Consider the following 13008-nt stretch of genomic DNA (forward strand, 5'->3'; position numbering starts at 1 on the left):
CGCGTGTTCCCGAACGAAATCGTCCTCCGACGGAGATGAAACAGCTCAGGCTCTAGCTGCCTCCCTTTTCGGCTCGACTGCGAATACTCGTTACGGATAACCGTGTTTCGTTCCTAACCCCCAGGGAGTTTAGATCCCGATGTTCAATCGATCGCTGGTTGTCCCTGTGTTTTCGACGAAGCACGTCAACTTTCTATGGAAATTCGACTTATGGGAGATCCCCAAAACCGAGGCCAAATGTTCGCTGGGACAGTGGCCATTGAAATATTCGAAGTTCTTTCCATATGGGATTGGAAGTTTTGTTCAATCGAAGCTGGAAAAGTATTTTTGTTTAATTGCTGATTTTACTCGGGAAATTAATACAAAAGTGATTATTTTGTTAGTCAGTTCATACTTCCAGTCTGTGAACAGGAATTTTTTACGTAAAACCATTTAGATATTTCTAAAGAATATTGGTTCAGGTTTGTAACTTTAAAGTTATACACTGTGAGCTAATTTATATTCTATAATATTTTCACGTTGACTAGTGAATGTGCATATTGCTCTTTCAGATCTATTTAATTTTTCTTTTAGTATGTAAGTCTCCTTTTTATCGTAAGTCAGGCCTGTGTACAGGTAACTTGGTTGTTACCTCTATATGATTTACGTAACTATAAATCTACTGGTTAATAAATAAATAAACAAAGATGCAACGCGATAGAAAGATAAAAACCTTTATTTCTTACCGTTTTCAGTTCGTTTCATTTCATCGTCTATTAACAACAAATAGTTAAATGGTTAACCAATACCGTCGCAGTTTCGTGAAACCAGTGGCTTTGGTAGCCGTGGTTTCGAAAGCAATTGAATAACTCGATCTGTGTACGATACATTGTCTCAAAGCCGTTCGACAATCAACCGGTGCGTCAACAAAGCGCTTTGACAACGCGGTTCAATTTCGGTTCAGGCCACCGCGCCCGTTGACAAACGAACCCGAAATCGATGCATCCCGTCGCCCAAGATGAATGAACCCGTGGCCTCCTACAGTCCATCGATCTTCATTACGTTAAATGAATTTGTATCGCGCGGAGAAATCTTCCGCCACGAAAACTTCCATTATAATTCCGCGAAGTTTGCATGTCCCTTCCTCTGGAAAACTGATTTACTTCGGAAGTTAATTTTCCATTATTGTTAACGGAGACTTTCTGACGGTTCCATCAGGCTCCACGCAAAATGGAATGCGTACTAAAATTTATTGAATTTGATTAAACTAAATGCACTGAAGTTCCGAATATTGGGCACAGGAAATGATCGATGAGAGTTCGAAGGCTCCTCGGCAATGAACTAATGGCCATATGTGGCTGAAATAAATAACCCAAGCTCTCAACACTAGAACCTGCCAAAATGACGGATTACAGATTCAATATTTTACCATTACTGAAATTATAAGGGTGCTTCTGACGGAATTTATGTTGGTTTTTAATTTACTACAGGTTTTATTTTATGGTATATTATGCTAGATTATCGAATGTATTCTGTAGATTATTGTATTATTCAATTTAATTTAGTGTACATTTAATGCTGGTTGTTCTAGTGTTAAGGGATTTTTTGGGAATTTCTTGCGAAGAAAATGTTAAACCAATCTCTTTGAAACTTTACGAATACTTAATGGTACAATTAAATTAAAAGAAAAATTTTTAATTTCGCAACAAATCCATAAATATTATTGTTATAAGGACTTATGTGCAGCCCGTGAGCAAAAAACGTGTTTCACGCCGGGGTATGTAGCTAAAACAATATTCAACAAGCTGTTCCAGACTTGAATGTACATAATCTTTAAGATCTTCACAGAGTGAACCTATTTTGAAATCAAATAATGCAAAATTGAAAAAATGATGACATTTTTTTAAAGAAAAGGTACTCTTTTCCAGTAAAAAATGCTAAAAAATATTGTTTATTGAAAAAATAAAATTATAAATGTAGGTTTATGCTGTGAAGATATTAAAGAATATGTAGATACAATGTCGGATCAGTTGGTTGAATATTTCTTGAGTTACATTCCCCAGCGTGAAACACCTTTTTTACTCACGGGCTGCACATAAGTCCTTATAACTATAATATTTACGGATTTGTTGCGAAAATAAAAATATGTCTACTCAGTTTAATGGTACAATAAAATATTATTAAAGTGCCAAAGAGATTGGTTCAATACTTACTTCACAATAAATTCCCAAATATTCGTTCATTTTTAACCCGCGTACACCAAGCTACCTCTTCAAAAGTCCCTAGCGAAATTCGAATGAAAAATCTACGAATTCAATATCGAAAAATTACTTAACCATTACACTGGACCCTGTTCCAAAGCACAATTTCCGCCTGGTACATCGATAAATCCACTCGACGTTGACATTCCGGGCACATCCACATTTCCATCCATCCTCGCATCGTCGATGAAAATTGATCGTGCTTTTAAACAGACCGTAATTTCGAATCTCCTCGACCGAGGTAGTCGCATCGAGAACAGGGAAAGACAATCGATCACCGAAGCGCGTTGTTCACCTCAGAATTACCATTGGAAATTTATCCACTGACAAGAGCCTGTGTCCCCCAGTTCCGTCTTCGCGAAACAGAGCCAAAAGTAACGGCAGAAACTCCCGTAAGATTTAATCGCTCCACGGCAGCTGAGCCAGAGACAATTATCCCCCTTAGAGAAGAAAAGGGGGCAAGATGGCGATGAAAGGGCATTTAAAGTTTACGGACAAACCGGGCCCCTTCCGACTTTACGCCCGCTAAACAAAAGCGTCGACTCGCACTGGGAGACAAAAGCTCCAGAGAGACTTCCTCCCACTCGAACCGCTATTACCCGGCTCAAAATTCGACTGGGAGACAAAAAGAAGAAAGAAACAGGCAGGGGGCAGATGAAAGAGCAGATGAAACGTCAAGGGACAGAAAGATCGGAAGGCGTTTTACGAGCCTTGATATATACCCTCGAGAATCCTTTTCATTCTCTTCACAGATCTTTGTCTTCTATGGTCCTTTCTAAAGGTCCCCTGCAAGGGTTGACGACCAATAAAGAAGCTGGACACCTCGTATACCATTTTACACCACGCAGAAAATGGAGAGGCTGGATCTTGTTTACCGAGCGAGAACAGGTGCACTAGTGGACTCGTGCCAGAAGCTTAATTACCACCGGGGTAATTGCTTTCGATGTTTGAAGAATGTTGAAGACTGATTCACACTGAGGTCAATGTCCCAATTTCTAATCACTAGGCAGCGGATGTTTATGCATTTATAGCGTTCTCTGACTTGCAGAACGTAGCAAAATAAACATTCCAATAAAATTTATTATTATATATGCATTATTATTAAGATATTAATACCCCAAGTACAGACAAGAAATTTCTATGCCATTTTGTTTTTCCTATATTAGTGTGAAAAATTGGAAATTTGTCCCGATTTGTGCTCACAAGGGAAGGCACGGAAGTGTCCCCCTCCGATTTTGACGAACCTTCGTATGTCTGTTAAGCAGTCAAAAATAAGAAATACGTATTTTTTTTTCGAATTAATAAAATAACGTGAATCGTGACAACCATTCAGAACGATACGTTGCAAGAAATGTGTAATAACTTTGTTAATATAAAAGATAATTACAAACAACTTTTATTGTGCTTCCTTGAAATTTTAACAAACACGCACGAAAAACTACAAGTTCCTTGGTCCATTAATTCTTAGTTCGAAAAATCGCTTAAAAATAACGCCTCCGAATCGGAATAACACATTGACAGCCACAGTGAAAATGGCCGTACGTAGCCAGACACACTTTATCTCGTTTTTAAAGTCATAAATCGTCGAATATATATGCGTATAGTTAATAGAGGCTGTTGGTCTTAATTTTACGCAAAAATTGTATAACAATATTTAAATAATTCAGATTCTTTGCAAGATTTTTACCTTGTTAAAGGGATCACGGTGAGAGTATCAAGTGGAAAGGTCTCATCTAGATCAGCCTAGAGAGCCAGCGTGCGACCATTTGTTTACTTTCAATTAGAAACTTCGGGTTCGAGGCGATCAGCCGTTGTCGCGGACCGTTTAAACTTTTATCTGGGACCGGGGTGGGAACTTTTAATTCGCTGTCGCCAACTTTTCTTCTCTCCGTTCGGAGGAACACGTTTCCCGAAGGTGATTCCTTTCGTTTCATTTCGTTCTGGAAACTGAATGGGGGACTTCGTGTCTACAATTGACACTAATTTTTCAGGGAATTCGGAAAATTTCGCACCGATTGACTCGAATGTTGCGAAGTATAAAGTTCAAGGAAAGTATAGTATAAGATTAAAAAAAAAAAAAGGATCCTGAAATGAGATTGCTGGGAATGTGTAAATCAATACAAAAACGAAAATACTTACATACAGTAAAAATGAAGGGCGGAAAATTTTTGTTATTTTCGAAGGAAATGTATTTCTCCGGTTCAGACGACGACTGTTCGAAAGCTCGCTGGTAAATGGATAATCTCGAGATATAATGGATCGAAAATTCGAATCTTGCGGGAGTAATGTATTTGAATCTCCTAAAGCGCCTCGATAACGCGACGAGACGTCCCAGGTGTGCAAGAATACCGTACAATTTCCTGGAACCGTTCGTAATATAATTTTCGCGGCTGCGTTCCAATAATTTATCGCGTTCCTTTGAAGCTACCGATCTGAATTTCGCGTTTTTCCCATACACCTTCGTCGAACCAATCGATCCGAGGCTTCAAGGAATATGATTAATACCAACACTGATAGATCAGCATGGTTGTCCAACAATGAGATAATAAAATTATTTTTTTAAAAATCAAATTTCATGTCGGTATCTCTTGTGCTTCGAAATTTTTTTTTTATAACATTTCCTCAATTTTTTTTACACAAAAAAAGTATTGAATAACGTTTAAAATATACTACTTTGAAATTGTTTAGAATAATTAAATTTAAAGAATTAAGAAAAAAATGATTAATCCTTTGACTGCAAACAATGCGTACAGGCGTCCAAGACAATTAAAAATTGCGAAAGGGATTTAAAAATTGGTACCTGAGTACCCGGTTGCCTACACAAGGGTTACTGCTACAAATTACTCATAGTTACGGTTCATCCACGAACCAAAACGTTCGAACCACTCGAACCGAAAAAGTAAACTCAACAAACGAATAAACACGGGCTGGCAACAACCTCGATCCCCGTCCTTCGACGCGCGTGTGTACAGAAATGATCTACGGCCATAGGCGTAGCAAGTGCCTGCCCCCGTGGACAGAAAAAAGTGGCTTTTGCCCCATCCTACAAGAAAAAAAATTGGATTTTGTCCCCTCCCTGTCCAGAGTTACAAAATTTTTGTATAATATTTAATATTGTAATACAATTTGAAACAGGACCAACAGCCTCTATTAACAAAACGCATACATTTTCGACGATTTATGCCTTTAAAAACAAAATAAAGTGTGTCTGGCTACGTATAGCATTTTTCACTGTGGCAGTCAATGTGTTAATATTTTTGACCTCCTCCCTCTTGACAGAAAAAAGTGGCTTTTGCCCCACCCTACAAGAAAAAAAATTGGATCTTCCCTCCTCCCTTCCCAGAGTTACAAAATTTTTGTATAATCTTTAATATTGTAATACAATTTGAAACAAGACCAACAGCCTCTATTAACAAAACGTATTTAAAAAAAAAAAGTGTGTTTGGCTACGTACAGCATTTTTCACTGTGGCAGTCGATGTGTTAATATTTTTGCCCCTCCCCTGACTGATAACCTGGCTACGCCCATGTCTACGGCGATCGTAAAACGCTTCCAGTCGGGTAGCTCCACGCTCCAGAAAGACGCGGAGAGGCGAAATTTTACAGGTGGAATGCGTGTTCACCATGAAACGCGCGGACACGATCGCTGACTGTGGAGCGGAACGCGCGGAAGGTGAAATAAAAACGCGAGGAAAGCGAAGTTCGAATTACCCAGACGATGGTGGGATGGCGCCGCGGTTTTGGCCCCCGCCGCGAATAAATGGAATTTTAGAGGAGGGAAAAAAATCACTGGCTTGAAAATTGGTAGAATTCCCGCGTTCCTGCAATAAAAGAGCGTACCTCGAGCGCGTCTCTTCTTGCCGTTCCGCGTGAATTTAATTCGCCGCGTAACGAACGTAAAGGTGAATTTTTATGCGCTCGATTAAAGAACAGAGAGAGAGAGAGAGAAAAAGAGGCACGGTGAATTTATTACGTCCTGAGGTCGTGGACCAAGGTGGCGCGTTTTTAGGGAGACACAGTCGAGCACAAACAAGGAAGTGTCGCGGCTGAAACGAGCATAGAAGAGGACAGATTCTCGAAACGTTATTTCAAAATGAGGAGATAGATATATACGTTCTATCTTGTTGTTTTGAGATCGCAAATATCGATATTAAACCAACCTGTTTTTTTAATTTTTTTTTATTTATTTTTTACTCTTTGACGTCGAAACACATTTTTAGGGGAAAAAGTATTCTGAATCCTGCTATTCTGAAGTCGAAAATGTCGATATTTTTTTTTATACTTTTAAAAATTTATTTTTAACTCTGTAATGCGTAAACATTGATTTTTAAATACCAGGTACACACAAATGCATGTATTTCTTTGTTTTCATGTCAATCAAACACAATTCTTTACACGTTACGTTCTTCTTAAGTGAAACAAATAAAGTGGCAGTATCAGGGAGACTGGCAGTAATTGCAACATTCATCCTACTAGCCTGATGAATCCCTCTTGCATAACGGCCCGCCCTTTTGCCCTCGTGAATATTTCTCCTGTTTTTCTTTCGCTCGGTTAGAACAATAAAACGATCCTCACCGAAGCAACTCTCGTTCCGTCCGTCTTTTGAAAACGATTCAAATTCCGAATGAACGTAACGAGTAATACGAGGGAACTAATGGATGTTAAACATTTAGAGGGCATTCCCTTTATTACAGGATTCGCTTGGTGGATTTCAAAGGGGTTTTTCGAAGCGAAAGAAAGGATTCTACTATACCTTTAATTTTTCCTAATTCCGTGGGAATTACGTAAATCTCCAGTCCCAATGCTCAAACGAAAAAGGGTTGCACGTGATCACGCTCAAAGACCCTCCAGCCTTTTCATTAGCTTTATCCTCTCGCAGTGTATACACCAATTTGCTCGATGAATTTTTCAACGCCACGGTGCACACGACGGTCTTCAATTATTTACAAAGGTCCGTTTGTGGTTTGGGAGTTCGCGCGACGGGAGAGGGAAAAAAAAAAGTGAACGAGCATTTTTAATTTAACGTTCGTATCGGGACGCGAGTGGCAGAGAAGGTACGGACGATAAAAATGTGATGTATACTGGACCCACGCTTTTCGCAAATATTTCATGAGAGTTTATATTATTCCATTATCGAGTAACCCTCGCAGCGGGAAACTTCGATATCCATTTGAATATTCACACGCACCGGCAATCGAAAAGAGAAATATTATTTCACAGAACTGGGAGGTCGAGTAGGGGCGACGGGAAAATGGTGAACAAGGCTTGAAACGATTGTGATGGTGCTTCCGATACTGGCGGGGAAAAGAACCATACACGAAAAGAAGAAATCGACGACGCTTCCGTAATAATTCTCCGTGAATTTCGTGAATTTTTATGGGAAAAGCAAGGCAATGTATTTGCTCACTTTTCAATGCCTTTGAAGCGTCTTTTCAGTCGGAAATTATTTCAAAATTACCGGAGAAATATTTTGTTGTTATTATTGTGTATATTACATGACTTAAAAAAATGGTACATTAGCGCGTAGTATGAACGTTAACGAAAATAATAGTTCCTAGATTGATAGAAATTGTACAAGAAATACAGATATGCTGAAGTGTTTGATAATTAATTTCAGTGATGCCGGTACGAGAGTAATTAAGCTGCTTCAGCGGAATCCAAGGCTTCAACGATCGATGTCCTCATATTCGCGCAAACTATTCTATTAGCTACCAATATGTACTACTGAATAAGTTCAAAATCAGTGTTTATGGTCAAACGTTGCATGAACTGTTATAAATTTAATTAACACTCAAAATACCAACGATAAACGTATATTTGTGTTTACTGGATTGACAAACATGATAATCTTTCGGATTTATAAATCAACTAATTTCTTCACTTTCATATCGTAATGAAAGTTGTGAAAGATCTGAGGAAATTCATTGTTATAACATTTTAACAATCGTTTTATAATTATTGTATATATAGATATCACTTTGACTGCCACGTCACTCAAACATGGATGACACGTACTGCAAATAAATCAGATTATTTAAATGCTGTTGCAAACTTTCTGTGCAAAATTAATATCGCAGCGTAAAACAAGACAAACAGCCTCTATTAACTAAACGCAAATACTTTCGACAATTTCTGACATAAAAACGAAATAAACTGTGGCTGGCTACGTATGGCTTTTTTCACTGTGGCAATCAACGTGACACAAAAGTGTACGCATCAATCAAAAGCAACTGAATTACAGTTAAAAAAATTTCCGAATAGCAATAAATGGGAAATGCCACTAAACGCTTTCAAAATGTGAAAATGCTCTTCTGAATCATTTATGTGTCGTGTAATATAAACAAATGTTTGTTCGTAATTGTTAGATAATTCGGGAATGAAAAGGTTAAGTTGAACGGTTATCACGGATGGTCCCACAATGGTCAATCTCTCCGAGTTCCCGCGGTTTCGTTAGTCCCCCCTGTTCCAATTTCACCGACGCCCTCGTCGTGCAAACGGGCCCCCCGTTCATCGAGATACCGCAATTAAAATTTACAATGACACTCGACCGGGACACAGAGAGGTCGTGGAAGCAATTAACGGTACAATAATCGCGGGGTGAGGGTAAGAGGGGGGGAATCACGCGTGGGGGAGGGAGCAAAAATTAATTGGGCCATTTTTCATGTACCACTCGAGGCGCGGAGAACGCAGGTCGCGTACGAAGCAGGAAGTGGCGCGAGAGAGGTTTGTTACCACCGCGAGAGGTATCAGGCAATCAAGTTAATGAGGAAGGAGGAACAGGAACGATGCGGAGGGCGAAAAAGAGACACGATCAGAAGAGGGCCTTTCACCTAATGGTTTGAGAAACGTGCTCGTTTGGGCGCGCGCGCGCACCATTTATGGTAACAACGCGTCGCGAGCACCATTTTTTTCATTGATCCCTTCTAAGGAATCGTGCTTCATCCTTTATATTTTGTAACCCTTGGAGCACGGTTCCAGAGTCAATTTTGACCCGACTGTTTAGACGCTATGTTTAACTTCTTTAGCGATGAAGCTTTTGAAAGTAGATGAAATATTTTCTTTTTTATTCTTCTGCTGTGTTTAATGGAAATGTATTTATGAATACAGTGATTCCTCGGTGAATGCGACACACATCTCGAGGCTCAAAGTTTATTGTGGTAGTTAGAATTCTCCATTTTTTTTTTGGTCGTATACACTTTTCTATCTATCAGCCAAGGGAACGTCATTGACACTTATACTTGGCGTCGTATCTTCATGCTTTAACGCGTGTGAAACGGAAAACGTTGACACTTACCCTCCGTCATCGGTGTGCACCTTCAGGCCGATCTTCGACACGCATGTCCACTTTAGAATTTTTGCGAAACTACTCGTTGCCGGTCGCGTGTCCTGTAACAGAGAGGAAATTTCGTATTATTGAAGGATATCGATTTGGAACTGTGTCAATGGGCGAGGAAACAAATAAAGAAATCTATTACGTTTAACTACTCAGAAATATTAAAAAAATTCTAATTTCTTTTCAGCAATGTGTTCACTCACTATAAATGACGTACTAGTAGTTGCAGTAACACTGTTTTTCTATTCTTTGGATGTCAGTTAAAGAAATTTCGTACTGCCAATTGAAGAGAAACGTTCCAGATATTGTAATTAAAGTGATAAACTAGGCATCTATTGTAGTAGACGGATGCAGTTAGAGGGTTAATATTTTGGGTACCGACTTGTCTGAAAAAATTCGTGGTGATAATAAGTAGAAACTGAATGTGATGAACAGACGCTATTCAATTCCACGCGTATTCAGCAGACTTTTAAATTCAATTATCTCGGAAAGAAAGCATCATAAAAAACAGTTTTACACCATATTTTCGACATAATTTTTCATGTAGAATAATCTCCTGCTCGGTTACACTAACCGACCTGAAACACCCTGTATACTGACATTATGCACTCTGGTAATTACTTGAGTCCTTTTGTTCTCGTTACATTACGTTGGCACAGAAGGTAAGTCGGTAAATTAAACCCTCGAAATACCGAGCCCTTTTTTACTATATGAACTACTAGGGGGGGTGGGGGGTGTACTTTATGCCCACCGAATACATGCCTATAATGTTTTACAAAAACTTTGTGTTTTAAATATACATGAAGGGTTTAGTATATAGTATTCTATTGAAAAAAAATTATTTTACTGTATGTGAATAGTTTTACAAGTAATTTTTTTAAGAATGCTTTGATAATCATCAGAATCCTGACACGTAACAGTTTTTTTTTACCATGTTTTTATGTTAAAAAAGAATCGAAATATGAAGAATCAGAAAAGTACATGTTTTTGTATAATGAGATATTTTTACGCAGTATCTAAGTTTTGCAGAATTTTTTGTAAATATTTCAGCGGAAAGTCTCAAAATAGTATTATAGTAGGCATACCAAAGTTACTTGTATAGTTGATCCTTTAAGACTGAATATCGTATTCATTAAATTCTTGTTTGCGATTCTGATTCAGCGTTGACGTTACATTAACAGAGACTGAATGCTGAAATTTTCGCTCTTTCATCGTTTCCGTGAAATTCAACCGAATTCAATTCACGAAGTAACTAACGCAACAATTTCCTGAACGGTACACCAGGGTCAAAGTTCCAGTTTAATTACTTCAAACTGGACATTGAACGTAACGTTTGGGTAACCTTAGTCTGTAAGGTCGAAGTTACCGAGAGTTCGTAACAGGAACGAAGTATTCCAGTATCGTAATTATTTTCAGAGAAACGAAAGACTGGCGTGTTCGCGAGTAAACAGATATCAAAGTCGCGAAACCCGGGACGAATGACTCGTTCTTTCCGTTGAAATGTTCTCCTTTTTCGATGCTCGAGGCACAAGTATCCCTCATATTTTCTGGCCTGTCCACGATATTTCTCGCTGACAACAAGGGGAATAGCCACGCAATTACCAGACGTCTAGGTTTATTCCGACAAATGAACAGCAGGCACGCTGGTCGCGTTTAACGAAACAATGTCCCTATTTCTAATCATCTAAGAGTTCTGCCATCGCAGAAATTGATTTTGATTATTTATTTACGCAACAATCGACAAAAAAACTTATTAGATAAACATTTAAATCTCCGTTTATAATTAAATTTAAATAAAAGTAAATTTTGTTTCCATTTCAGTATTTGAAATTAGTTAAAAATATTAATCGTTCAAATTCAATTGGTAAAATTAATAAAAAGTGTAAAGCGCCATATGGAGCCCCAGCTAGATACGACACCAAACGCTACCCTTAAAGCGTCCATCGGCTCTGTTAAATCGGCCGACACACCCGATTCTCCCCGTGTAACAGATAGCGAGACGGTGAACTTAGTTGAAAAGTAGTTAAAGGCAAACAATGCTGTAAGTCAGGGAGGAGAAGAGAAACGGAGGCGGGCATAGACCGAAACTGCAATAACGATAAACCACCAACTGGTACCGTCTAAAGTGAGAGGATACGTTCATCAATCTTTCTGCCAATTATTTAAGTGCCTTAAGGTACGTTGACACAGCACGAGTACACTTGACTGGGCTTGGTCGGACCGAATGTGTTCGTAGACAATTTCTGTTAACCCTTCCGAGACTAACGGGAGAATACGTCCCACGGTAGCTTTTACGATGCATGTTGGGTTATACAGGGTGAGTCAATAAAAGAACTACTATCTAAAATAACTCGTTACCTAGTAGTTGTGTCAGTAAACGTTTTAATGAATTATATAGCTTTTTAAGAGAAGATTTGATTTTTCGTATATTTTATTTGTTTTTTTAGATATCAAGGTGATCTTGAATTTTTTCAAGGTTCATGCATCTTTTTTTAAATACCACGTTGTTGGCAATAGTACTGAACTACTCAAAAATATTCTGGATTAAATGTAAATACATACCCTAATAAATCTTAAATGAAATACGTAACACCATCTAGTCGAAACGCAAGAGAAAACAACTGAACACGAAACAGACAACCCCATTACGGAATGCATTATTTTAAACGAATAAAAATTTATCTGGAAAAAATTGTTTTCCCACGTTAGCCTCTTTTTATCAGAGCATATCACATATATCTTATTGTTTAGGTTAATTCAGTTCAATCACATATATCTTATTGTTAGGAAATTGATAGTGGAATTGCTAATAAGGGAGCAATAAAATATAGAGCATAAATTATACAACTCGTATGTCGAAAGTTAGATTACATACTCCTCGTACCAAAGCAATCGAAAACTGGTACGGTAGAACTCCGTTTATCTGAACCTCGTTCGGGGACAAAACAGTTAATGTAACTGGATCGTTTATATAATATGAGTTCACTGATTTTCCCTACTACCTATATGACTTTTCGTTCAAATAACCGGAGTTCACGTTCGGATAAGGTGGATCCAATCATACATTTGCTCGTTCTTCTGCTTACAGTAATGTCTCCAACCTTATAATTTTGGAAATCAATTTTCAATAATTTCGTAATGTTTAATAAATCAATTCTACTAAAGAATTAATAAAATCGACTTCGAAAATTAATCTGAACCACTTGTATTTCCCATAATAATAAGTCGAAACGGAATACAATGAACAGACGCCTTACCCCAATCCTATTCAATTACCTCCGTATCTGGCAGATATCCAAAGTCAATTTTCTCGAAAATTAAGCTTTAAATTAAAAAAATTGTATTCCACATTTTGTTCTTATTTTTTCATAAGGAATAACTTCGTACCCGCTTGCACATCCCTAGTAGCACAAAATATGGAATACATACTCATCCA

At 38.1% G+C, this 13008-nt stretch overlaps 1 protein-coding gene across 1 annotated transcript in view; it reads right to left on the reverse strand.

The window, feature by feature from the left end:
* Nucleotides 1–13008, reverse strand: part of LOC107189103 (CD151 antigen-like) — a 120171-nt gene that overhangs the window by 67677 nt on the left and 39486 nt on the right. The window contains exon 2 of the mRNA XM_015577559.1: nt 9534–9625. The gene's annotated coding sequence lies outside the window, so the exon portion shown is untranslated. The remainder of the gene's footprint in view (nt 1–9533; nt 9626–13008) is intronic.

The sequence above is a fragment of the Dufourea novaeangliae genome, unplaced genomic scaffold, assembly GCF_001272555.1.
Source record: "Dufourea novaeangliae isolate 0120121106 unplaced genomic scaffold, ASM127255v1 scaffold16, whole genome shotgun sequence".
In the NCBI taxonomy this organism is placed as follows: domain Eukaryota; kingdom Metazoa; phylum Arthropoda; class Insecta; order Hymenoptera; family Halictidae; genus Dufourea; species Dufourea novaeangliae.